Source organism: Anomaloglossus baeobatrachus, chromosome 2 (assembly GCF_048569485.1).
Source record: "Anomaloglossus baeobatrachus isolate aAnoBae1 chromosome 2, aAnoBae1.hap1, whole genome shotgun sequence".
NCBI classification, from domain to species: Eukaryota; Metazoa; Chordata; class Amphibia; order Anura; family Aromobatidae; genus Anomaloglossus; species Anomaloglossus baeobatrachus.
The window spans coordinates 384,749,275-384,777,089 of NC_134354.1; positions in this window are offsets into that span (position 1 = coordinate 384,749,275).

Genomic DNA, 27,815 nt, shown 5'->3' on the forward strand with positions numbered 1-27,815 from the left:
GATTGGAATCCGCAGCACAGGTAAGCCCGAGGTTTCTGGGCGCCTCTGCTGTGGATTTCAGTCCGCAGCCGTCCCAGAAAATGGCGCTCTCATAGAAGCGCCATCATCTGGCGCTGTATCCAACTCTTCCAACAGCCCTGGAGCCGGGTGGCTTGTTGGGTAATCATGAGTTAATACTGGCTTTGTTTTACTAGCCAGTATTAAGCCAGAGATTCTTAATGTCAGGCACGTTTGACCCGGCCATTAAGAATCTCCAATAAAGGGTTAAAAAAAACACCACACAGAGAAAAATACTTTAATAGAAATAAATACATAGACACATTAGAGACTCCATCTTTATTACCCCCTGTCAGCCCTCCACGATCCTGCTCTTCTGTCTTCTTTCTTTCTAGTGTAGTAGTAGTGACGATTGTAGTGAGGATGAGGTTCCCCAGCTCATCACTTGGGGCTGGGGAACCTCATCCTCACTACAATCCTCACTAGTGTAGTAGTAGTGACAATTATAGTGAGGATGAGGTTCACCAGCTCATCACTTGGGGCTGGGGAACCTCATCCTCACTACAATCCTCACTAGTGTAGTAGTAGTGACGATTATAGTGAGGATGAGGTTCACCAGCTCATCACTTGGGGCTGGGGAACCTCATCCTCACTACAATCCTCACTACAATCGGGAAGCAGAGTGCAGCCTTCACTCTGTGAGTGATCAGTGCTGGCTGTCAGTGGTAACAGCGGTAACGCTGACAGACGCGTTACCATAGCAACGGTGCTCTCGGAGCCGCGGTTAGCGGTGACGTCACCGCTAACTGCGTTGCTATGGCAACGGTGATCTCCGTTAATGACCGGCTGTGTCAGCCGGTCCCTAACGGAACGGGGAGTTGACCGTGTGCTAGAGCATGTCGCCGGTACACGGCGATACACATATGTGCACCATGTACCGGAGAGATGCACTCGCAGGTCCTACATGACGCGTCATAGTCATGTGACCAGTCTGTAGCCAATGAGATAATAGCCACGTGACTGGTCACATGGCTATTTTGACGTCACGATAGGTCCTGTATCTCTGCTGGCAGTGCCGTCACCGGGAGGATTCAGCGATCATCGGATGGAATAGCGGCAGGAGACAGAGTGCAGAAGGGATCGCGAGGACCGGTAAGTGTTATGGCAATGTTTATTAACTGTTTGTGTACATTTATAATGCATTTTTATGTGTTTGTGATTGCCTCCCATTATAGCCTATAGGTTCGAGTTTGGTTCGTCGAACGTTTGACGAACCGAACTCGAACGGGACCCCCATTCGGCGAACCGACCTCGAGCCGAACCGCGACCGGTTCGCTCATCTCTACTAGGGACGTACACCCAGATTCTGTGCGCATGCCCGGGGAGCTGATGGGCAGTGTGTAAGAGGGGGATTTACGAGGTGACTACTGTGATGTTGGGTCAGTCTCAGCAATCAATCAGACTGCAATGGGCATGCATTGTTTGAAGAGGACCATGACTGACCATGCCTGAAACGTTACAAAGTGCCACCTTGATGTCGGAAAGAGCGGGTCTGCGACTTCACCTAATGATAAAAAGTGGTGTTTTTAGTTAAATATTGGTACCTTTTATTTGAGAACAGCATGTTAGTGATGCACATTGCATGACTAACAAGACATTGGGGGCAGTGTAATATAGAAAAATTATGTGACAGGTTCCCTTTAACTGCACTTTCCTATACAAGAAAGAAATGTATACCATGCAACTGTGGCTATAGTTGGACACGCACCTCCTGAACATGCACACCCAAAACTATTAGTGTGCCAAATGTTGTTGCTTGCTAAATGGGCAGTCATCAGAAATTTCAAGGGTCCATTGAAGGGGTTGTATACTATTTGGGTACCCCTTATTAAATGTATGAATCCCCAAGTAAAATAATAATAGCTATTCCAGGAAAGTCATTCTAGCAAAGTTCCCCAAGAGTCCTGGTACCAACTTTGCTTGAGTGGTGCTGGTGTGGAAGGTGAGTATAATATTTTTATTTTAATCTGGCGGGCGACTTGAGTATTTTGGAAGGGGTTTGCGGCAATGGTGGACATAACATGCTGCCGCTGCAACCAGTGCAGCTGTACCAGGGACCAGAGGTTAAGGGAGACCCTGGTGCAGCTGCATCAGCTGCACTGGCGGCATGTTAGTAATGATGGCAATCTCAGTTGTTTGGAGCACGAGGCTCTGGGGTGCTCATGGCCAGATTGCCCTCATGCATACCTCCCAACTTTTAAAGAAGGAAAAGAGGGACAAAGTTTGCGGCGCGCGTAGCGCGCCGCGGCAAATTTTTAGGCCACGCCCCCTAACCACACCCATTTCACAGTCACGCCCATATCCACTCCCCATCCACACCCATTCAGCACAAACACGCAGGCAGCCGGCGGGCCTCCAGCACGGACACGCAGGCAGCCAGCGGGCCTCCAGCACGGACACGCAGGCAGCCGGCGGGCCTCCAGCACGGACACGCAGGCAGCCGGCGGGCCTCCAGCACGGACACGCAGGCAGCCACAGTGAGGCGGCCGGTCGCCTTCACAGACAGGCGGCCGGCCGCCTTCACAGACAGGCGGCGGGCCGCCCGCACAGAGAGGCGGCCAGCCGCCCGCAGAGAGAGGCGGCCGGCCGCCCGCACAATGAGGCGGCGGGCCGCCCGCACAGACAGGCGGCAGGGGGGCGCCCGCACAGACAGGCGGCAGGGGGGCGCCCGCACAGACAGGCGGCAGGGGGGCGCCCGCACAGACAGGCGGCAGGGGGGCGCCCGCACAGACAGGCGGCGGGGGGGCGCCCGCACAGACAGGCGGCGGGGGGGCGCCCGCACAGACAGGCGGCGGGGGGGCGCCCGCACAGACAGGCGGCAGGGGGGCGCCCGCACAGACAGGCGGCAGGGGGGCGCCCGCACAGACAGGCGGCAGGGGGGCGCCCGCACAGACAGGCGGCAGGGGGGCGCCCGCACAGACAGGCGGCAGGGGGGCGCCCGCACAGACAGGCGGCAGGGGGGCGCCCGCACAGACAGGCGGCAGGGGGTGAGGGGGGAGGGAGGGAAATCAGCGCTGGGGAGATTAGTTTACTGTACCAGCAGCAGCACAGGCAGCGCTCCTCTCTATGCCACGTCTACTAGGATGGTAGGAGGGAAAAGCAGGGAGGCGGAGAGAGAGTGGGTGGGCGGAGCCCGGGAGCCGGCCGTCCCGCCCGTGGCAACGGGACAAACAACGTAAAGCGTGAAAGTCCCGCTGTATCCGGGACGGTTGGGAGGTATGCAGCATGTTAGAATGTGTACATAAGATCCCGCTGGTGGTGGCCGCAGCTTATAGGCCCCAAATCTGGTGACAGGTTCCCTTTAAAGTGAACCTGTCAGGTGCAATATGCACTCAGAGCCAGGAGCAGTTCTGGGTGTATATTGCTAATCCCTGCCTAACCGTCCCTGTATACACTAGCATAGATAAAGAGATCAAGAACAAATATTTTTAAAGATCTTATATCTTATGCTAATGAGCGCGGGGACTAGTCACAAGGGCGTTACTTCACTTGGCTAGTCGGCTCGCATAGCATGTTAGCATGTTATTACGCCCCTGTGTGAGTACTAACACGCTATATGAGCCGACTAGCCAAGTGAAGTAACGCCCTTGGGACTAGTCCCCGCGCTAATTAGCATAAGATATAAGCTCTTTAAAAATACTTTTTCTATAGATGCCTTTATCTATGCTAGTGTATACAGGGACAGTTAGGGAGGGATTAGCAATATACACCCAGAACTGCTCCTGGCTCTGAGTGCCGATTGCACCTGATAGGTTCCCTTTAAAGGGAACCTGTCACCAGAAATTTAGCAAAAAAAATAAAAGATTCCCCTCTGCAGCTCCTGGGATGAATTCTGGAAAGGTTCCTGTTGCTATTGTGCCCCCTTTGAGACCTAAAATAATACTTTATGAAGTCTTACCTTTTTGTATGCAAATCTGTTTTTATGGTCACGGGGGCGGGCTGCCTGGCGTCCGTTATTCCCCCTCCTGCCGTTGTACGCCGTCCCCCATTGCTCATTTCCATACATGAGGACGCCTTCCTCATGTAACTGTCCTCCTGAAGTTTTGTGCATGCCCAGTGCCACTCTCGCGGGAGTAAGCACTGTGCAAAGTGTGAACGCTTTTGAGGTGATTGCGCAGGCGCGAGATTATGGGCGGCGCTGTGATTGTCATCAGCAGCGTCATCCAAGTACCTGCCCATAATCTCGTGCCCGCGCTTCTCACTCTGCCTCCACCGTTATGTGCAAGCACTGGCCATATGAACCACGTTACCTATTATCATGGGCGCGAGATTATGGGCGGCGCTGTGATTGTCATCAGCAAAGTCATCCAAGTACCCGCCCATAATCTCGTGCAAGCAGTAATAGGTAACATGGTTCATATGGCCAGCACTTGCGCATAACGGTGGAGTCAGAGGGAAAAGTGCGGGCACGAGATTATGGGCGGGTACTTGGTTAACGCTGCTGATGACAATCACAGCGCCGCCCATAATCTCGTGCCTGCGCAATCACCTGAAAAAGCGTTCACATGCGCAAAACTTCGGGAGGACAGTTACATGAGGAAGGCGTCCTTGTGTATGTAAATGAGCAATGGGGGACTGCGTAAAGCGGCAGGAGGGGGAATAACGGACGCCAGACAGCCCGCCCCCGTGACCATAAAAACACATTTGCATACAAAAAGGTAAGACTTCATAAAGTATTTTTGTAGGTCTCAAAGGGGGCACAATAACAACAGGAACCTTTCTAGAAGCAGCCCAGGAGCTGCAGAGGGGAATCTATTACTTTTATTGTGAAATTTCTGCTGACATGTTCCCTTTAACTGGTAGGGCAGCCAGGATAAAGCAGAGCTGAAGCTGTTGGGAAGCTAGGACCCAGCAGCTCTGCTCCACAGGCAGGAGACCACTGATCGGTAAGCTAATAGAAGCCTGCAGATGTCACTCTGCATAGGTTATTGCCACTGCTATCTGCAGGAGAGAGAAGTGCTGATTGCACGGTCTCCTCAGCTTCCTGACTCCCCGCGTGTCTGCAGCAGTGAGAAGCCGCACACGGGGAATCAGAGAACAGCTGCAGGGAAACGCAGGCTCCGGGACTGGGGGGGTCGGCTCTGGTGCAGGGGGGGGGGGGCCTGATAGAATCCCTATTAACCAAAAATTCATTTTATGGCCCTGATAGCATGCTTTCCACTCCACAATTCATTTTATGGGCCTGATAGCATCCTTGTCACCCAAAAATTCATTATATGGTTCTGATAGCTTCCTCCCTCAACACACATTTCATTATATGACCCTTGTAGCATCCTCCCCACCTCACAATTCATTATATGGCCCTGTTAGCATCTTCACCATCCCACAATTCATTATATGGGCCCCAATAGTATTCTCAACACCCCACAATTTATTATATGGCCCTGATACCATCCTCCTCACCCCACAATTCATTATGTGGTCCTCATAACATTCACCTAACCTCACAATTCATTACATGGCCCTGATAGCATCTATCCCCAACCCACAATTCATTATATGGCCCTGATAGGGTCTTCCCCCACCCCACAATTCATTGTATGGTCCTGATAGAGTCCTCTCCCACTCTACAATTCATTATTAGACACAGTTTTTTTCACAGAGGTTTTTCTAACATGGATATCTATTTTATTACGTGAATACTTTTGTGGAGTTTTCTGTGTAGATTTGTCATTATTAGACACTGGTAGCATCTTCTCCCACTACCAAAATAATTATAAAGTTAGTAGGAATAACTTTTGAGGAGAGGACATAGGACTGGGACAAAAGGCCCGATCACACACAGGGATAAATCTTTGGCAGATCTGTGGTTGCAGTGAAATCATGGACATATTGTTCCATTTGTACACAGCCACAAACCAGGCACTGATTGTCCACAATTTCACTGCAACCACAGATCTGCCGCAGATTTATCTCTGTGTGTGACAGGGCCTTAAAGGGAACCTGTCAGCAGAAATTTTGCCCTAAACCTAAAAGTTTCCCCTTCTGCAGCTCCTGGGCAGCATTCTAGCAAGGTTCCTATAGTTAGTCTGCCCCCTTTTAGATTAAAATAAATAGTTTATAAGTGGTACCTTTCAGTTTGAAAATCTTGTTAATTCTACCACGGGGGTGGGCTGTCTGTTGTCCGTTACTGTCCCTCCTTCCGCTGTAGGCCGTCCCACAGCGCTCATTTACATACCTCAGGATGCCGCCCAGTGCGTCCAAGGTCTCGCGCATGCGCCGTGAGTCGTGTACTGCTTGCTAGGTTCCATAATATCATTTAATTTAGTTGATCATTGTTTCCGTGGTAGCACACGCCGCTCCGTGTGACACCACGGGAACGATGAGCAGCTCACCTGCCTCCCGCGGCCGCCGCCAGCTCTATGTGGAAGGAAGGAGGTGGGCGGGAGGTTTACATCCTGCTCATCTCCACCCCTCCGCTTCTATTGGCCGGCGGCCGTGTGTCGTCGCTGTGACGCCGAACGTCCCTCCCACTCCAGGAAGTGGACGTTCACCGCCCACAGCGTGGTCGCACGAGAGGTAAGTATGTGTGTCGGGGGTTACCGACTTTGTGCGCCACGGGCAGCGAATTGCCCGTGACGCAAAAAGGACGGGGGCGGGTACGATCGATTGTGAAATTGCACAATCGGTCGTACCGTGTAAAGCCCCCTTTAGGTGTCTTAAATATCTGCAGCCTCCCAGATGACCTGGAAAGCACTTCCGGTTTAGAAGGACGCTAGCCCTTTAAGAAAGTGGGTGTGGCCGTGGGTGTGCCCTACAGGCTGAGGCCTGTAGCCTGTCAGCAGTACACGCGCTTCGTGGAGCTGCAGCATGGAAAACAGATGGGACTACCACAGCAGAACGCCCAGACAGGAGAGAGAAGCAACGCCCAAGTGGGGGAGGGGAGCAGGAAAATGCGAGGACGCCAACATGGGCATTACATAAGGTATGGTAATGAACATAGCAAGAGAGGGCACTATGTAATTTATGTATGTATATACATAAATATCTATATTTGCAGCTTTGTCAGCATAAAAAGAGGGGGGCCCAGGCACAATTTTTTGCACAGGGGCCCCAAGCTGTCAGTGTCCTCCCCTAGTTGACTGCTATGATGGCAACTCTGCTTTCAAAGACTCATGTAGGACTAAAATTTGATTAAAAACTCTGCAAAAATAGGGTTTAAATAGATTTAATGACATGGATAGGAAAGCTCTTTCCCATCATGACATGTAAAGCAAATAATTTTTAATTACATTAATACTGTAACTGATTGGACAGCAAGTATGTAGAGTCATGTTCCTATGGCATTGGGCAGAGGAAACCACTCATATGTCAATTTATTCATATATTAGTATAACCTTTGCAGGATGTAACCAAGCTGATCTATAATTTATGCACAGAATGTAGAATGGTTTCCATTTCACATTGCTATTCTTTTTCCTGTTAATTTGTCTGGCAGTGTGGTGACCACAGTGCTAAATAATGCTCACTCCAACTGCATGGAAGAGGTGCTCCCCTTAAAGGGAATCTGTCACCAGGTTTTTGCTACTTCATCTGACAGCAGTGTAATGTGTAGAGTTGAGCGCGGTTCGTGGTTCGTGGTTCTCCAGTTCTAGGCTCGAGTGATTTTTGGGCTGTTCGAGATCGAACTAGAACTCGAGCTTTTTGCTAAAAGCTCGATAGTTCTAGATACGTTCGAGAACGGTTCTAGCAGCAAAAAGCAGGGCTTTTTACAGCTACAGTGAGCAGGAGCCATCGCTGGCAGCCTGCCACAAGCTGGTAACCAAGATAAACATCGGGTATCCAAGCAAAGCGCTTTGGTTAGTAACCCGATGTTTATCTTAGTTACGTGCAGGAAGCCCACACTTTCCCGCTCAGCTCGCTCCACCCCCTCCTGCCCGCGGCATGTACACATACATACACATACACAAACACACACACACACACACATCCACCCCCCAACCCCCCCCCCCCCCCCCCCGCCCGCCCGCTCCGCTCGCTCGCTCGCTCGCTCGGCTTACCTGCGGTGATGAAGTCCCGCCATCCCGACCTCAGCGCTGTCACTGTCCTCCATGGCCGCCGCTTGTCACATCACCTATCGCTTCCGACCCGAGACTGACACTGGCGGTGACGTCACGGACCTCTCGCGATACTTGATGTGAAGGCGCCGGTCATTGACCTCAGTGACAGGGGCTGTCAGTGTGCTGGAGATCAGCGCAGGTAATGTACCTCACTGACAGCAGCACTTGTCACCCCCCTGCAGTGACCTGGGCTGACCCATTGATGTTAGCTCAGGTCACTGCACTGCTCTCCCAGCCAATGGGGAACATCCTGCTCTTCATTGACTGGGACAGTGTGCATCGTCATGGCAACCCCTTGGATTACACCAGACCTGGATTTGTTTTTCAATCTAATAAATTGGTTAAAGAGGGGATGTTTTGGGGAGTGTTTTTTCAAATAAAAATGTGTTTGTCGTCTATTTTTTTTTATTACTGACTGGGTTGGTGATGTCGGGTATCTGATAGACGCCTGACCTCACCAACCCCAGGGCTTGATGCCAGGTGACATTACACATCTGGTATTAACCCCAAATATTACCCCGTTTGCCACCGCACCAGGGCGCGGGATGAGCTGGGGCGAAGCACCAGGATTGGCGCATCTAATGGATGCGCCACTTCTGGGGCGGCTGCGGCCTGCTATTTTTAGGCTGGGGAGATTCCAATAACCATGGACCTCCCTAGTCTGAGAATATCAGGCCCCAGCTGTCTGCTTTACCTTGGCTGGTGATCCAATTTTGGGGGACCCCTACGTGTTTTTTTTTTTAATTATTTATTTAATTTAAAATAACAGCGTGGGGTGCCCTCAGTTTTGGATTACCAGCCAAGGTGAGGTTGCCAGCTGTGGTCTGCAGGCTGCAGCCGTCTGCTCTACCCTAGCTGGCTACAAAACTAGGGGGAACCCTATGTCATTTTTTTTTCATTTTTTTGGCTAAATACAAAGCTAAGCACCCCTTAGTGCCACATGAAAGGTACCAAAGGGTGTTCCACTTTTTCTCCATTTTTTTCTCCACTTTCTCTCCACTTTTTCTCCACTTTTTCTCCATTTTTTTCTCCACTTATTCTCCACTTTTTCTCCTCTTATTCTCCACTTTTTCTCCACTTTTTCTCCACTTTTTCTCCACTTTTTCTCCATTTTTTTCTCCACTTTCTCCACTTTTTCTCCACTTTTTCTCCTCTTATGCTCCACTTTTTCTCCTCTTAATCTCCACTTTTTCTCCACTTTTTCTCCACTTTTTCTCCACTTTTTTCTCCACTTTTTCTCCTCTTATGCTCCACTTTTTCTCCACTTTTTCTCCACTTTTTCTCCACTTTTTCTCCTCTTAATCTCCACTTTTTCTCCTCTTATGCTCCACTTTTTCTCCACTTTTTCTCCACTTTTTCTCCACTTTTTTCTCCACTTTTTCTCCTCTTATGCTCCACTTTTTCTCCACTTTTTCTCCACTTTTTCTCCACTTTTTCTCCTCTTATGCTCCACTTTTTCTCCACTTTTTCTCCACTTTTTCTCCTCTTAATCTCCACTTTTTCTCCACTTTTTCTCCACTTTTTCTCCACTTTTTCTCCACTTTTTTCTCCACTTTTTCTCCACTTTTTCTCCTCTTATGCTCCACTTTTTCTCCACTTTTTCTCCACTTTTTCTCCACTTTTTCTCCTCTTATGCTCCACTTTTTCTCCACTTTTTCTCCACTTTTTCTCCTCTTATGCTCCACTTTTTCTCCACTTTTTCTCCACTTTTTTCTCCACTTTTTCTCCTCTTATGCTCCACTTTTTCTCCACTTTTTCTCCACTTTTTCTCCTCTTATGCTCCACTTTTTCTCCACTTTTTCTCCACTTTTTCTCCATTTTTTTCTCCACTTATTCTCCACTTTTTCTCCTCTTATTCTCCACTTTTTCTCCACTTTTTCTCCACTTTTTCTCCTCTTATTCTCCACTTTTTCTCCACTTTTTCTCCACTTTTTCTCCATTTTTTTCTCCACTTTCTCCACTTTTTCTCCACTTTTTTCTCCACTTTTTCTCCTTTTATGCTCCACTTTTTCTCCTCTTAATCTCCACTTTTTCTCCACTTTTTCTCCACTTTTTTCTCCACTTTTTCTCCTCTTATGCTCCACTTTTTCTCCACTTTTTCTCCACTTTTTCTCCACTTTTTCTCCTCTTAATCTCCACTTTTTCTCCTCTTATGTTCCACTTTTTCTCCACTTTTTCTCCACTTTTTCTCCACGTTTTCTCCACTTTTTTCTCCACTTTTTCTCCTCTTATGCTCCACTTTTTCTCCACTTTTTCTCCACTTTTTCTCCACGTTTTCTCCACGTTTTCTCCACTTTTTTCTCCACTTTTTCTCCTCTTATGCTCCACTTTTTCTCCACTTTTTCTCCACTTTTTCTCCTCTTAATCTCCACTTTTTCTCCACTTTTTCTCCACTTTTTCTCCACTTTTTCTCCACTTTTTCTCCACTTTTTTTCCACTTTTTCTCCTCTTATGCTCCACTTTTTCTCCACTTTTTCTCCACTTTTTCTCCACTTTTTCTCCTCTTATGCTCCACTTTTTCTCCACTTTTTCTCCACTTTTTCTCCTCTTATGCTCCACTTTTTCTCCACTTTTTCTCCACTTTTTTCTCCACTTTTTCTCCTCTTATGCTCCACTTTTTCTCCACTTTTTCTCCACTTTTTCTCCACTTTTTCTCCTCTTATGCTCCACTTTTTCTCCACTTTTTCTCCACTTTTTCTCCATTTTTTTCTCCACTTATTCTCCACTTTTTCTCCTCTTATTCTCCACTTTTTCTCCACTTTTTCTCCACTTTTTCTCCTCTTATTCTCCACTTTTTCTCCACTTTTTCTCCACTTTTTCTCCATTTTTTTCTCCACTTTCTCCACTTTTTCTCCACTTTTTTCTCCACTTTTTCTCCTCTTATGCTCCACTTTTTCTCCTCTTAATCTCCACTTTTTCTCCACTTTTTCTCCACTTTTTCTCCACTTTTTTCTCCACTTTTTCTCCTCTTATGCTCCACTTTTTCTCCACTTTTTCTCCACTTTTTCTCCACTTTTTCTCCTCTTAATCTCCACTTTTTCTCCTCTTATGCTCCACTTTTTCTCCACTTTTTCTCCACTTTTTCTCCACTTTTTCTCCTCTTATGCTCCACTTTTTCTCCACTTTTTCTCCTCTTAATCTCCACTTTTTCTCCTCTTATGCTCCACTTTTTCTCCACTTTTTCTCCACTTTTTCTCCTCTTATGCTCCACTTTTTCTCCACTTTTTCTCCACTTTTTCTCCTCTTATGCTCCACTTTTTCTCCACTTTTTCTCCACTTTTTTCTCCACTTTTTCTCCTCTTATGCTCCACTTTTTCTCCACTTTTTCTCCACTTTTTCTCCACTTTTTCTCCACTTTTTTCTCCACTTTTTCTCCTCTTAATCTCCACTTTTTCTCCACTTTTTCTCCACTTTTTTCTCCACTTTTTCTCCACTTTTTCTCCTCTTATGTTCCACTTATTCTCCACTTTTTCTCCACTTTTTCTCTACTTTTTCTATGGTCGGTCTACCCATTAGCTCTGCCATGCATAGTGTAGCTCTACACCTACTGCACATGTTACTTTATGATTGACATCTCTTTCGTACCAGAGCTGTCTAAGTCTACTCTGACCCCATATTTGTCATTACTATATTGTCCTTGTACTGTATTATGACATTTGTATCATGTGTTTCATTTCTTGCTGTGTTGCAATTTTTTTGCTGCATCCCAATTGTACCTCTACATTGTTCCAGTTTATGTTATTGTTCTCTCACTCTTATGTGATACTGATTATTGTAATTTTTCATGATTACATGCAGATAAGTCCAATCTGACGAAGGCTCAGGCCGAAACGTCATTTGTAACTTGTTTTGGACAAAAACATATATGCTTATGAAAAAAAAATTTTCTTAATACGGACCAATAAAGAGTGATTTTGCATTACTATCCGTTGTGACTTACTGACTTAGTCTGGGAGATATAGAGTGCCGAGGTTACTCACTAATTTTATCTATTATTACCTCTGAGCACCTATATACCAGTGAGCAGAGCTTCCTCTACAGTAGTTCTCCTGATTAGGCATGCCCTTACCTCATGAGCAGGGCATTGCAGCTTTGGTAGCAACCATTACGACATGGACTCTGCTGCTGTGGACCCGGGGAGAGTGAGTGCAGATTCATTGCACCCACACTCCTCACATGAAGGGTCCGCACTCCTAGAAAATGGGGGATACGTTCCCTGAGTGTCTCCCCCCCATATTCTAGACGGTCCAGAGTCGTCGTGGGACCCCTTTATTTTTTTTCTTACAATAAATTGGTGAAAGAGGAAATGTTTTGGGGACTGTTTTTTCAAATAAATTTCTTTTGTCGATTTTTTGTTTTTGTTAGTACTGACAGTTTATGATGTTGGGTATCTAATAGACGCCATGACATCACAAACTGCTGGGCTTGATCTCAGGTGACTTTACAGCTAGTATCAACCCGATTTATTACCCCGTTTGCCACTGCACCAGGGCACGGGATGAGCTAGGGTGAAGCGCCAGGATTGGCGCATCTAGTGGATGCGCCACGTCTGGGGTGCCTGCGGCCTGCTATTTTTAGGCTGTGAAGGCCCAATAACTATGGACCTTCCCACCCTGAGAATACCAGACCACAGCTGTCCGCTTTACCTTGGCTGGTGATCCAATTTGGGGGGTCCCCTACTTTTATTGTGTAATTATTAATATTTATAAAATAATTATAAAAAAGAGCCTGAGGGGACCTCCACATTGGATCCCCAACCACGGTAAAGCTGCCAGCTGTGGTTTTCAGGCTACAGCCGTCTGCTTTACCCTAGCTGGCTATCAAAAATGGGGGGACCCAACGTAATTTTTTTTTTTAACTATTTTTTAAATAGAAAAAATTAATGGGCTTCCCTGTATTTTGATTGCCAACCAAGGTAACGGCAGGCAGATGGGGGTGGCAACCCATAGCTGTCTGCTTTATCTGCGCTGAGAATCAAAAATACCGCGGAGCGCTACGTCATTTTTTTAAAGATTTATTTTTACAGCACTGTGATGTCCAGCAATCAAAATACAGGGAAGCCCATTTTATTTTTAGTTATTTAAATAAATAATTAAAAAAAATATATGTTAGCTCCCACTGCATTTTTTGTATTGCTAGCTAAGGGTAATCCAAGCAGCTACTGGCTGCTAACCCCCACTGCTTGGTGTTACCTTCACTGGCAATGGAAAATCCAGGGAAGCATTTTTTTTTTTTTGCCAAAAAGCTACAAAAAAAGGACGTGAGCTTCGCCATATTTTTGTATGCTAGCCAGGTATAGCAGGCAGGTGCTGGAAGAGTTGGATACAGCGCCAGAAGATGGCGCTTCTATGAAAATGCCATTTTCTGAGGTGGCTGCAGACTGCAATTCGCAGCAGTGGGGCCCAGAAAGCTCAGGCCAACCGGTGGTGCGGATTCCAATCCCAGCTGCCTAGTTGTACCTGGCTGGACACAAAAATGGGGCAAAGCCTACGTCATTTGTTTTCTAATTATTTCATGAAATCCATGAAATAATAAAAAAAGGGCTTCCCTTTATGTTTGGTTCCCAGCCGGGTACAAATAGGCAACTGGGGGTTGGGGGCAGCCGTACCTGCCTGCTGTACCTGGCTAGCATACAAAAATATGGCGAAGCCACATAATTTTTTCAGGGGGCAAAAAACTTCTGCATACAGTCCTGGATGGAGTATGCTGAGCCTTGTAGTTCTGCAGCTGCTGTCTGTCTGTATGGAGAAGAGCAGACAGCAGCTGCAGAACTACAAGGCTCAGCATACTCCATCCAGGACTGTATGCAGAAGTTTTTTGCCCACCAAAAAAATGACGTGGGCTTCGCCATATTTTTGTATGCTAGCCAGGTACAGCTGGCAGCCACGGGCTGCCTCCAACCCCCAGTTGCCTATTTGTACCCGGCTGGGAACCAAAAATATAGGGAAGCCCGTTTTTTTAATTATTTCACTTATTTCATGAAATAATTAAAAAACAAATGACGTGGGCTTCGCCCTATTTTTGTGTCCAGCCGGGTACAACTAGGCAGCTGGGGATTGGAATCCGCAGCATAGGTTAGCCCGAGGTTTGTGGGCGCCTCTGCTGCGGATTTCAGTCCGCAGCCGTCCCAGAAAATGGCGCTCTCATAGAAGAGCCATCATCTGGCGCTGTATCTAACTCTTCCAACAGCCCTGGAGCCGGGTGGCTTGTTGGGTAATCATGAGTTAATACTGGCTTTGTTTTACCAGCCAGTATTAAGCCAGAGATTCTTAATGTCAGGCACGTTTGACCCGGCCATTAAGAATCTCCAATAAAGGGTTAAAAAAAGACACCACACAGAGAAAAAATACTTTAATAGAAATAAATACACAGACACATTAGAGACTCCATCTTTATTACCCCTGTCAGCCCTCCACGATCCTGCTCTTCTGTCTTCTTTCTTTCTAGTGTAGTAGTAGTGACGATTGTAGTGAGGGGCATCACTTGGGGCTGGGGAACCTCCATCCTAACTACAATGCTCACTACAATCGGGAAGCAGCGTGCAGCCTTCACTCCGTGAGTGATCACTGCTGGCTGCTAGCGGTAACGCTGACAGACGCGTTACCATAGCAACGGTGCTCCTGGAGCTGCGGTTAGCGGTGACGTCACCGCTAACTGCGTTGCTATGGCAACGGTGATCTCCGTTAATGACCGGCTGTGTCAGCCGGTCCCTAACGGAACGGGGAGTCGACCGTGTGCTAGAGCATGTCGCCGGTACACGGCGATACACATATGTGCACCGTTGTACCGGAGAGATGCACTCGCAGGTCCTACATGACGTGTCATAGTCATGTGACCAGTCTGTAGCCAATGAGATAATAGCCACGTGACTGGTCACATGGCTATTTTGACGTCACGATAGGTCCTGCTTCTCTGCTGGCAGTGCAGGTCACCGGGAGGATTCAGCGATCATCGGATGGAATAGCGGCAGGAGACAGAGTGCAGAAGGGATCGCGAGGACCGGTAAGTGTTATGGCAATGTTTATTAACTGTTTGTGTACATTTATAATGCATTTTTATGTGTTTGTGATTGCCTCCCATTATAGCCTATACGTTCGAGTTCGGTTCGTCGAACGTTCGACGAACCGAACTCGAACGGGACCCCCGTTCGGCGAACCGGCCTCGAGCCGAACCGGGACCGGTTCGCTCATCTCTAGTAATGTGTGGAAACGATGTATCACTTAGTGTACTGGATGCAGCAGTTGTAAGGCTGGTTTCACACTACGTCTTTTTAACATCCGTTGAAAACGTTATTTTAGAGGAAGTACGGATCCTGCTTTTACAGCAAATAACGTATGCAAACGCATCTGTTATTTTGCAGGATCCTGCACTGGATGTTTAGGGGCGGGCATTGGAGTCATGTGATCGGGAGTGAGGGAAACTAGACTGGGAGCCGGCTTCTGACAGCTGCAGACGCTGGTAACCAAGGTAAACATCGGCCTTGGATACCCGATATTTATCTTGGTTACGAGTGTCTGCAGCTGCTAGGAGCCGGGCTCCCTGCACACGTAACCAACGTAAACATCGGGTAACTAAGAGAAGTGGTTACCCGATATTTACCTTGGTTACGAGTGTCCGCAGCTCTCAGGTGGGGGAGAGAGGGAGGGGAGGAAGGGGGAAAGACAGAGATAGAGAGAGGGTGAGGGAGGGAGTAGAGAGATAGACAGATCACGCGAGACTGGTTCTGGGCATGCTCAGTACTTTCTGGGCATGCTCAGTACAAAAGCAGGATCCTGTCTATCAGCACGCCAGCGTTCACCTGCGTTCGCGTGCTGTTTAGTCAGGATCCGGTGACTTGCAGTATTTTGACGCAGCTCAAAAACGCTACAAGTAGCGTTTTTGAAACATGTTAAAAAACTGCAAGTCACCGGATCCGCACTATAACGCACGCAAACGCAGGTGAACGCATGTTAACGCGAGTCCATTGCAAATGCATTGAAATGAAAACGCATTTGCACTGGATCCGTACTTCCGCTAAAATAACGTTTTCAACGGATGTTAAAAAGACGTAGTGTGAAACCAGCCTAACACAATCAATTTTCTTAGCTATAGAAGGAAGCAAAGATGAGAAAGATACCAATGCTCATGTGATACCGAGAGGTTATTCCGAGAATACAGTGGGCCATGAACAAGCAACGAGACCAGGCTAGGTTTAACTGCAAACTAGAGATGAGCCACCCCTCTAGTGTTCGAGTTCGGTTCGGTTCGTCGAACGGCGGGTGTGTTCGTCGAACGTTCGATGAACGTTCGACGAATACCTCCGAACCCCATTAAAAACAATGGCAGGCAAACACAAACACATACAAACACATAGAAAACACCTTCTAAGTTGTCCAAAAGGTGGCAAACAACTCACAAGACACCACAAACATATTGAAAAGTGACAAGTACATATACTCATGCGAAAAGAAAAGAGCTGGACGAGTAAAAGGAGGAGGAGATACAGATATAGGCATGACATGCCATTCTAAAATCATGTAAAACACAGCAAGGGGACTCCAACCAGACTCTCCATGTTTTAAAAAAATTGGGCTACAGACACCACTTAACTGTCATCAATTGTCCCACAGTTGTAAACTTAACATCTTGATTTGCATGAAGCACAATCAAAAAAACACAAGCCTTTACTTTTCCCAGGATGACACAGGGGTAGAAAAGTCCTTGCAGATCCATGACTTTTACATTTTGATGAACGATCATCTAAAACACAGCAAGGGGACTCCAACCAGAGTCTCCATGTTTTCCAAAAATTGGGCCACAGACAGCACTTAAGTGGCATCAATTGTCCCACAGTTGCAAATTTGACATGTTGATTTGCATGAAGCACAATCAAAGATACACAAGCCTTTACTCTCCCCAGGATGACACAGGGGTAGAAAAGTCCTTGCGTATACATGACTTGTTCATTTTGATGAACGTTAGTCTCTCCACATTGTCAGTAGACAGACACGTGCTCTTACTGTCAGCACAAACCCAGCAGCACTGAAAACACATTCCGAGAGAATGCTGGCTGTGGGACATGACAAGATCTCCAAGGCGTAAGTGGCAAGCTCAAGCCATTTTTCCATATTGGAAGACCAAAATGAGCAAGGCTCCAGTTGCAGAGTCATGGCATCGATATTCACTTGGAGATACTCCTGTATCATCCTCTTCAGGCATTGACTATGTGTCAGACTTCTTGTGTCTTGTGGCCTTGCAAAAGATGGTCTAAAAAATTCATGAAATGATTCCATAAAATTGCTGTTACCACCAGATACGGTGTTGCTGGTACGGTTTGAGTGATGATGACTCGACAGTCCCATTGTTGGCAAGTTAGAACTGTGAGATTCACTATGTGCACCACTGGTGTTTAGTGGAAAAGCCGAGCTAAGATCGCGTAACAGCTTCTGCTGATACTCCTGCATACGTGCGTCCCTTTCTATAGCAGGAATTATTTCGCCAAATTTTGACTTGTACCGGGGATCTAAGAGTGTGGCAACCCAGTAGTCAGCATTACTTCTAATTCTGACAATCCAAGGGTCATGTTGTAGGTAGTGCAGCAAAAAGGTGCTCATGTGTCTTGTGCATCCAGGAGGACCAAGTCCTTTCTGTGTTGGTGGCGGCGAGGTGAAAATCATATTTCCTTCCTCTGCCCTCTCCCCCAACCTTGCACAACAGAAATGTGAGCAAGGTCTCCCTCATATGCTGAGTCTTCCATGCCCATCGCCAGTTCGTCCTCCATTTCGTAATGGGCTCCTGCACCTTCCTCAACATTTTGGCTGCTACCATGCACCCTTGTTAATCCCTCTCCCCCACCGTCCCATGCCTGCCGCCTTGGTGATGCTGAACGTCTGGACCTTGTAGATCTTAGTATCCCTTCCGCATATGAATCCTCCTGTACTTCCTCCCCTTCCTCTTGTCCCACCACCTGACTCCGAATACTGTTTAGAGTGTGCTCCAGCTGTAAATGACTGGCATTGTCATGCTGAAAATGGCATTGTCAGCGCTAAACATCTTCGTCGCCATGTCAAAACTGTGCAGAAGGGTGCATAGGTCCTTAATCTGAGACCACTCCAGTAGCGTGATCTGCCCCACCTCTGGATCTCGTTGGCCCAGGCTATACGTCATAACGTATTGCACCAGGGCTCGGCGGTGCTGCCACAGTCACTGCAACATGTGGAGAGTTGAATTCTAGCATGTCGGCACATCGCATTTCAGGCGGTGAACCGGCCGGCCGAAAGAATTCTGGAGCGATGCAAGTCGTTCAGCTGCGGCATGTGAACGGCGGAAGCCCATGTAGGCCGGGATAGTGGGTTAAAAATTGCTAGACAACAAGGTTCAACACGTGAGCCATACAAGGCACGTGTGTCACATTGCCCCGGCGAAGGGCCGCACCCTGGTTTCCAGCATTGTCGCACACGGCCTTCCCTGGCTGCAGGTTGAGTGGAGACAACCATTAATGAAACTCAGTCTCCAGAGCTGACCACAACTGGTCAGCTGTGTGACTCACATTTCCCAGGCATTTCAACGTAAAGACCGCCTGATGCCGTTGAGCTCTGCTGCCAGCATAGTAAGGAGGTGTGCGGAATTCCTTGTGCACAGTTACAACGCAAGTGGCCTTACCAGACAGGCTTTGGACGGAGGTGGAGGACCAAGATGAGGTGGAAGGGGCAGAAAGAGTTGAGGAACTTCTACATACAGAGGATTGATGCACAACTCGTGGGGACGGCAAGACTTGTACAGCAGACCCTTCTCCATCTCTCACCATAGTTACCCAGTGCCCAGTCAGTGACATGTAATGCCCCTGTCCATGCTTACTGGTTCAAGTATCTGTGGTGAAATGAACCCTGTCACACACAGAGTTTCTCAAGGAAGTGGTGATGTTGTGTGTGACATGCTGGTGTAGCGCAGGCACACCTTTCTCAGAGAAGTAGTGGCGACTGGGCATCTGGTACTGGGGCACTGCGACGGACATAAGGTCTCGAAAATCCTCTGTGTCAATCAGGTGGAAAGGCAGCATTTTTGTAGCCAACAGCTTGCAGATGGTAAAAGTCAACCTCTTAGCTTTGTCATGGCTAGGAGGAAATGGTCTTTTACTTGTTCACATCTGAGGGACCAATGACTGGCTGCTGTGCTGAGACGGCGTTGTAGGGTGTCCCTGGAAAACTGCTGGTCTGTGAGGAAATTGCAGGTGGAGACATAATGTTGCCTTCATCCAAAGGTGGTGCTCTCGATGTCTAAGAGAGCTCAACACCAGCAGCTGTTTCCACTTCCAAAACAACTGACGACCTGCCAATCACACTGCCTGTTGCAGGTAAAGAGGTGGAAGGTCTGCATCCAAAAGCATGTGTGACTGCTGTCCCCACAGTCATAAAGGATGAAGAGCGCGCGGATGCATTTGAAGGGGCAGACGGTGGTTGGCCTGCTCCACTAGGCTTCATTGTAGCACAGTGAGCTTCCCACTGTGACTTATGCTTCATATCCATGTGATGGTTCATGGATGAAGTAGTCAAACTAGTGAGGTTTTGGCCTCTACTTAGAGATTGGCAACAAATCTTACAGATGACATGAGTTGGGAGGTCCTTTGCAATGTCAAAAAAAGGACCAGGCTAGGCAAAGCTTAGAGCCCATGCGACCTGCAGAGCCACCCCGACTTGTGCTCAGAGGCAGAGTTGTGGCTGAGGATGCAGTTGTTGACGTGCGCTTCCAGTACTCTGTCTGTGTCCAGGAAAGCGCAAGCTAACCTCTTCGTCAGTCGCATCTTCCTCCACCGCCTCTGCTAACCTCATCGAGTGCCTGACTGTGGGTTGACAGTAAGTGGAATCTACAACCTCATCATCACACTGTGTGTTTGCACTCCCCTCGTCCTCAGAGCCAATCTCTTCCTGCCCTGACCGAATAGTTAAGTTGTCATTCCAATCAGGTATCTGAGTCTCATCGTCATCAGCATGTTCCTCATTGTCTCCACCAAAAGGAGTTACATTTTGGGAATGAGAGTCTACATTATGCTCAGAACCTTCTTCATCTGGGCCTGAATCTGACTCACAAATCTTCTGGGCATCACTGCAGATCATTTCCTTGTCTGGACTCACTGTAGCTTTGGAGCAGACTTCTGATTCCCAGGCTATAGTGTGACTGAACAGCTCTGCAGACTCAACCATCTCTGTTACCCCAGGGCGGGTGGAGACTTGAGAGCTGGTAGAAATCAAGTGCGATTGGGGTGACAACTCAGAGGACTGGAGTCTTTGGGATGTTGAAGTTGAGGTGGAAGAGGCTACTTGATGGAGCACTTGAGATCCATTCAAGCATCTGCTGTTTTTGTGCCTCATGTATATTTGGTAGCAATAGTCGTTTTCGTAACAAAGGGATCATATCAGATTGTCCATGGAAAGTAGTAAACATCTTACTTTTGCTGGAAGATGGTCTTTCTTCAGCAGATGTTACTGTTGCTTTAGCACCTACCCCACGGACACACACTTTTATTCCCTTTCCAACACGCCTGTTCCCCTTTCCACCATCATCTGTCCTTTTGCCACTCATTTTGTTTGTGGACACTGTTGCACTTCAAATTGCGTTGCAGAAATAGAGAGGTGGTGTAGAATGCAGAGGTGATGTAGCTTTCTTATCAGCAGAGGAACGTCATTGACTATCCCAGACAATGATACTATGCCCCAAAGAATTGCCTGCGCTTTTTGCATTTAAAATTGTGTAGCAGAAATGGAGAGGTGGTGTAGAATGCAGAGGTGGTGTAGCTTTTTTGTCAGCAGAGGAACATCACCGCCTATCCCAGACAATGAAACTATGCCCCAAGGAATTGCCTGAGATGATTTAGACAGATGCTGTGATAAACCCTTGCACAGCACTGGCACATACCTACCTAGCAAAATGGCTATGAACTGCTCTAATCTAATCCTGAAAAGGGCTGAAATTTCAAGTAGTCCCTAATCCCTAAACCGATGTGTAGATTGCACTTTTTAAGTGTATAGCGCCCACAGCAGCAGCAGCAGTGGGAGCGGTGACCGCAGCAGAGAGATAATGGGGAAAATGCCCAGGTCTTATAGGGCAAGGACATGTGACATGCACAGCCAATGACACATGCCCTTGCTTGTCTGGCAAAAATCCACTTTGCTGTGTGTGTCTGTGATTGGCTGACAGCCTGGCCCGCCGCACTGTACACGCGGTTAGGGAAAAAAAAAGGCGATCAATATTCTTTCAGCACTCAGCAGCACTGATCTAAACCCCGCCCCCCCCCACACACTATGCGCCTACTTTTGATAATATCATTATCACAGTGACTGATAGTATTACAGTGAAAAGTCAGCTAGTAACTAGCTACGCTTTTGATGATCGAACCGTTATCGAACAGTAACTCGAAAGGTCAAACATGAAGCAAATCGTTCTAGTTCATTGAACGACTCGAACACCGCCCAAAACAACTCGAGTTTGAAATTGGCGAACGGTTTGCTTCGAAAATCTCTCATCTCTACTGCAAACTCTTTATACCCCAGTAAGGGAAACAGGAGGTGACCCTCAATATGTTCTGTGAGTATAGACACCAATAAATGTACAAACACCCGGTTACCAAACCAGGATCAGCTTGCTGGGCCAGAGACCGATTCCAGTGGGACAGGAATCAGCAGGAACAATTTACCTAGCCAGGAATTTCTGGAAGCACTAGAAGGTGTAAATCACTGGGTGTAGTGAGGATCTGTCCCTGGACCAGCACACAAATTAACAATCTTAACAGAAACTCTAATTCCCTAAGCAACACAGTAAAATACCCCGGGGTTATTCACCTGCTAGCAGAGATAGACAACCAGTAAGATTCAGTACTGCAGCGGTATATAACAGACCTGGTCTGGTGCCAAACCACTACTGAGTCAGTGTGCACAGTTGGCCATAAAACCAAAAAGATATAGGCCAGGCCTGAACTCAGGACTCAGTTACTCCATATTTATCCATGAAAGTCTCAGTGCAAAGGGGTGTCCAGCTCCGCAACAGATCTCTATGGCACGGCTATCACGGGGACAGATCACTTCGGGGCTTCGCTCTGTAGCAGTTCTCTCTGGCACCGACAATCACCAGAACAGTTCTCAGGCTTAAGTCACAGTCTCAAAAGGAAGGCCTAAGATACTGATCAGCTTCAATCACAGTTTTGCCTCTCCCTGAAAACAGTCTATGAACATAGGCAATTAGCTGCGTGGCGTTTCTTCACACAGCAATCACCAGGCTGTCTCCAGCAGTCCAGGGATTTCAAACCATCGCAGGTAGAGGCAGCCACCACACTTCAGGGTTTATCTCAATCTGCCTCCCTCTCTCCATCCCACTTCCTGAGTCCTCCTCAAAGAATCTTCCTCTAGGAATGAGCAGACATCCCTGCCACCCCTCTGGTGGACAGGAGTAGACACTGCAGTTGAAGTATTTGCATATCAACACTCTCACATTTGTGGCACCCTGAGGCTTTAGTCACCACAGGGTACTGCACCTCACTTAAGGTGCGGTACTCATCCTGGATCCAGAGGAGGTCGGTACCGGTTTCACAACACACCAACTCATACACACAATCATATTGGCCTCCCCACTGGGGACCAACTAGGGAATTATAATCAAGGGTGTGGGGGTGTAAAGGATCAATAGGACCATTCGGAATTAATCATAACAAAACCAAAAAAAGAAGAAAAACCGAACAACAGGTCACAAAATAACAATATCTTTATTAGTAATTAGTAACTAATAAAGATATTGTTATTTTGTGACCTGTTATTCAGTTTTTCTTCTTTTTTTTTGGTTTTGTTAGGCCAGGGGTATTGCATGTCCCTCCGGCTCCCACAGTTCCCGGAGCATAGTGCTACATAGGATCCGAGGTCGTGTTCCAATGCAGGCCCCACAATGGACCCGCGGCACCTGCATACGGGATGGGAGTAAATACTTTCCAAGAACTAGGGTCCCCAAGAAGTTTTAAGCCTCGGGGATCCACATTTAGAAGCGCAAGGAGGAAGGGACCATCGTTCACTGTACCGGTTCTGACCTCCAACGGATTCGGGATCGGCTGTGGCCCATCAAGGCAGTGACTGGCATCTCTCGGGTAAAACCAGGACTGTGAGTAAAGAAAACCTTGAACCCGCAGAGACTCTGTCTGCCTATCCTTGCTGGCGCCCCGCACTTTGGCGCCCGCCATTACCGCAACCCCCATCATTCTCCCCGGGGCCCGCTCCATCTGTGGGGAGCAGATACATCTTAACTGATAAAACCATCGCCCCAGAAGACAGCTACAGCAGCAGTGGCTATTCCCTGGCCGCGTACCAAAGGTAGCGTCATGACATAAATCCTCCACCATCATCACCCTTTTCCAACCCTTCTTTATTGTATGCCTCAGGGCCATGAAACCGGGCAGGGCCACCCTTGACATCCCCAGACCCGACATCACTGAGCCCAGCGACGAGTAAGGTTAAACCCTTGTGTGACCCCCCTGGACTAGTCAGGTCATCACAGGGTACTGCACACTCTTTATCTTTAGTGCAGGACTCAACCCCTCTTGGTTCTGGGTTCCTAACTTACGGTACTACCTCCATCAGCATCCAAAAATCCCAATCAGACCTCACACCACACCCTGTCAGACACACCAGTGGGCTGCTGAGCTGGAATAGGGCCGCCCACCTAGGGGTCAGGCAGACTGGTGGGAGGGATTAGAGTAGTCGGCTCCAGGGGAGCAAAGGGAGAGGAAGGAAGAAAAGAGCGGTAGCCCTCGAGCAGGAAGGAGCTAGGGGGAGCGTGTGGATCCCGGAGAGTAAAAGATTGGGTTGCAGACGGTGGTCTGGGCCCGGAGGAGTCGGAGACCCGGTCGCGGGATATTGGGATTGGGTGGTTGGACTTAGTCTTGGAGGACGGTCAGCAGCTCGAGTACAATGGCCCATCCGGGACCGAAAGCACAACGGGGTACTTTACCCTAGGTCAGGGAGTAGCTTCAAGCAACCCGGAAATTAACCTGCGGAGGATAGTGACTTTATGGACTGTCCCCACGAAGCTCAGAGATCAGGGCACTAGCGCAACGAGGGGGATAGGGCTTTCCAACTCGAGCAGCCCACAGAAATCCCAAGCATGAGCCCTTAAGAGCACAGCTCCATTACCAAAAGTAGTGAGCGGGGCCCGGACAGCTTTACGCCTAAGGACCAATTGGACACTTCTAAAATTTGTGCACGGAGGCAGGCTCCGGACCATCAGGCAGTACCTTAGGGGACGGATACCCGGACGAGCTTCCCCAAGAGGACAGCGGCACCCAGAGACTTGGCTTACCTTGTTGTCAGAGTCCGCTTTTCATCACCGATGCTGTCTGAGTGAGTATATGGTCATCCCCTGCTTCCAGCAAGCCTGCGCTCCCCTGCACCTGTGACTCCCTGGCGCCGCCAGGTGGTCACACACAAAATAGGCCCCCACATAACACCTTCCCTCACAGGGTTACACCGAGCCGACAAAACCCTAGTCACCCCCTCAGGGTAGGAAAGGCACACCAGTGGGCGGGACCAGGTAGAAGGAAACGCTCACCTAGGGATCTAGGGAACTCGGGGCGGGAAAAGTGCAGTTTTAAGTGGAGGTTCAAGTTGAGTGGAGAGGAGTTGAGTTGAGCTAAGTTGGAGTGAAGCCAGAGAGAAACAGCGTCGGAGTTGGAGCCCCGGCGTACTGGCTAGGTGGCAGATGGTGGTCCGTGTCTGTCAGGAGACGGGAAGACGGCTGACGGAGATCCGAGGTGGACCGCTGCAGGGTAGGAGCCCGACGGTACCGACACTGGAGAACCGACACGGAAACCGTGCACAGAGGGGTACCTGAACCCAGAAGCAGAGACCGGAACCACTGGCTTGTTAATTTACCAGTTGAGGACAGGATTACAAGTCCTGTCCCACCCAAAGTCCCAAAAGAAGCAGACCAGCAGCCCACCGCGGGGGATAGTGCATCCGCCAAGGGCCTTTTTAGATCCCACGGGTCAGAGTCTGCGGGCGAGGGTCTCACCCGTAGTTCTGGGAGTGGACTCCCGTGTTCCATACCGAGAAGTCCAAAGAGAACTAAAAATAGTGCAGAGGAAAGTGACACAGACCTTTACCCCGGGTGAGGGACCAGGATACACCCGGCCGCGGCGGCCGGCCACTGGCACTTTGGTTTACCATTGTACTTGTGTGATTCATTTGACTGTGAGTACCCCTGCCTCCCCCGGTCTGACCGGGCACGCCGGCCCCTGCAACCACCATCCTCAGCACAGAGACACAGGGCCCCGGGGCATCCATCCCTACCCACGGAGGGGTTAATATCCAGCTGCTATTCAATTGCCCCCGGGTGCTCCCTAATAGCAGCAGTGGTGCGACATCTCACCACACACCGTGGGTGGCGTCACCAAGTGTTCACAGCAATCCCTGTACATATACGTCCCCCTTTATTTGAAGTGTCCGCGCGACCCCCGGGTCCGGAAGATCCCTCGAGCCACACTGCGGATATGGATCCGAGCAGCCCGGCTGCTGGCTTGGGGGGCGGCACACCTCAAAACCTGGCGTCTCGAACAGGATTGTAACCCATCCACCTACCTGGTGGAAGGGCGCCTTGCTCTGGACTGTCAGCGGTGCTCCGCTGTAAAAATTTTGAAAAGCCGCCATTTTGCCGCCATCTGTGGGTGCGAAAAACGACAACCCAGCATCTTCTTCCCCGAGAAAGCGCGCGAAGAGGAAGCCCCACCCCCTGGGAACGCGGGCAGAAGCTGGTGACTCCGAAACCGGAAGAGAAAAAGAAACCAGAGAGACACGCAGAGAGACTGCTCCCGAACAACCAAGGGCGTGAAGCGGGAAGATGTCTGCGCCAAATGTTAATGGCGGGGCAGCGCCTCCCGCTGGAGCGACAGCGCCCGCAAACGTGGCAAATGGCGGAGAAGCGGCGGATCCCGCTCCCGGCGATCACCCAAGTAATGCAGATTACCTTACCTTACGCGCCCGGCGCTGCCTGGTTACCTCAGTATGATGGACGGCCCGATGCCCTGCAGGTATTCAAGAAGAAAATATGTACCGTTCTTGATATGTACGCCATGATCGGAAAGCAGCGTGCATCGATGGTGTTAGGACAGTTGACCGGCACAGCCGAGCAAGAGGTGGAGACTTGGGCAGATGCCGACCGGGTCTCGGTAACCGCCATTTTTGACAAGCTGCAAGTCGCTTTTGAAACCCGCATGGAAGCCGAATTGCGGATGCAGTTTTATAATTGCCGACAGCGACCTCAGGACAGTATTTTTGACTATGCCTTAAGGCTGCAGACCGCCTTGCGTACGTTGAGACAGACGGACTTCATGAATGAGCTTGAGAGTAATAAAATGCTGGTAGAGCAGTTTTTGCAGGGGCTGGGGTTTGCAGAAGACCGCAAGCAGCTGCGGCTATGGGCCCTAGAACATCCGGACTTGAACTTTGCGGTCCTAAAGGACTGGGCCATTAAATCTCTACAAACATCTAAAGCTGTTGCCCCTAAACCACCACCCTGGCCAGCTGACACTGCTCCCGTCTCAGTGGCACCCTCTTTGTTAGCCTTGTTGGCGCCTGCAGCAACACCCGGGACTCCGGAGGACTTATCATCGCAAGTCCAGCGTCTGAGCACAGACGTCGCAAGGATCCTAGCAGCCCTACAGCTTCCAGCAAAGGCCAAGCCAGCAGAATAGATCCAGATCGCCAACAGCCCAGAAGACATCCTCTGGATGCAAAGGAGGAAGAACAGCAACAACAACAACCGGTATGGACAGCCTGTTTGCTACACGTGCAACAAGGCTGGTCATTATTCCCGCCAGTGCCCTTTAAACGAGCAACCCCTGAGGCCAAGGGCCAATCCTCAGGAATAGATTGTCAAGGCCCAGCTGATTGGCGTGACCGGTATGTCGGAGGTCGCCCTATCATCTCCCTTGCTGTGGACGGTATCCCGACATTCGCCCTTCTGGACACTGGCTCGCAGGTAACCACTATGCCTTATGTACTATACAAACGTTACTGGTCTGATAGTGAACTCACCCCACCTGATGCAGGCTTGACTATCATTGCAGCCAATGGATTCCCTATGACACAAGTAGGGTTTGAGGAAGTAACTCTAAAGGTGGGGCGAGTAGAGCTGAAGCATTAAGGACTCATTGTAGTGCAGAACGACCCTAGTGATCGTAACCCGAAAATGGTCCTAGGGACAAATGTAATTGAGAACTGCATTTATTACAACTGTCTGCCACGGCAGGAGCGGGCCAGCAGAGGGCTCTGTAACATGAAATTCGGGCTCTCCTGCAGCGGCAACAGGTGAACGTGTCAGGTGGAGAGATTGGTAGTGTGCGGGGGATGGATGTAGCACCTCTAGTGGTGCCTCCGCGGAGTAAAATGATGATCTGGTGCAGGGCAGCAGTAGGTCCCCGGGCACAGGATTACCCGGCACTGGTGGAACCCCTGCCTTCAGAACACTGGCCCACAGTAATGGCAGCCAGATGGGTGATTGATGTCCGGAAGGGGAGTGTGACCGTCAGAGTGATGAATTGCGGAGAGGAAGAGGTTAGGCTAACCCTTTACGTCACCATTGCTAAGCTGTTCACAGTAGACACTAATGCTATCCAGGTGGCAGCCTCCACCATCACTGCATCACAGTCAGGCAGTGGCAGTTCACCAAAGCAGCTAGAGGAATGGTGTC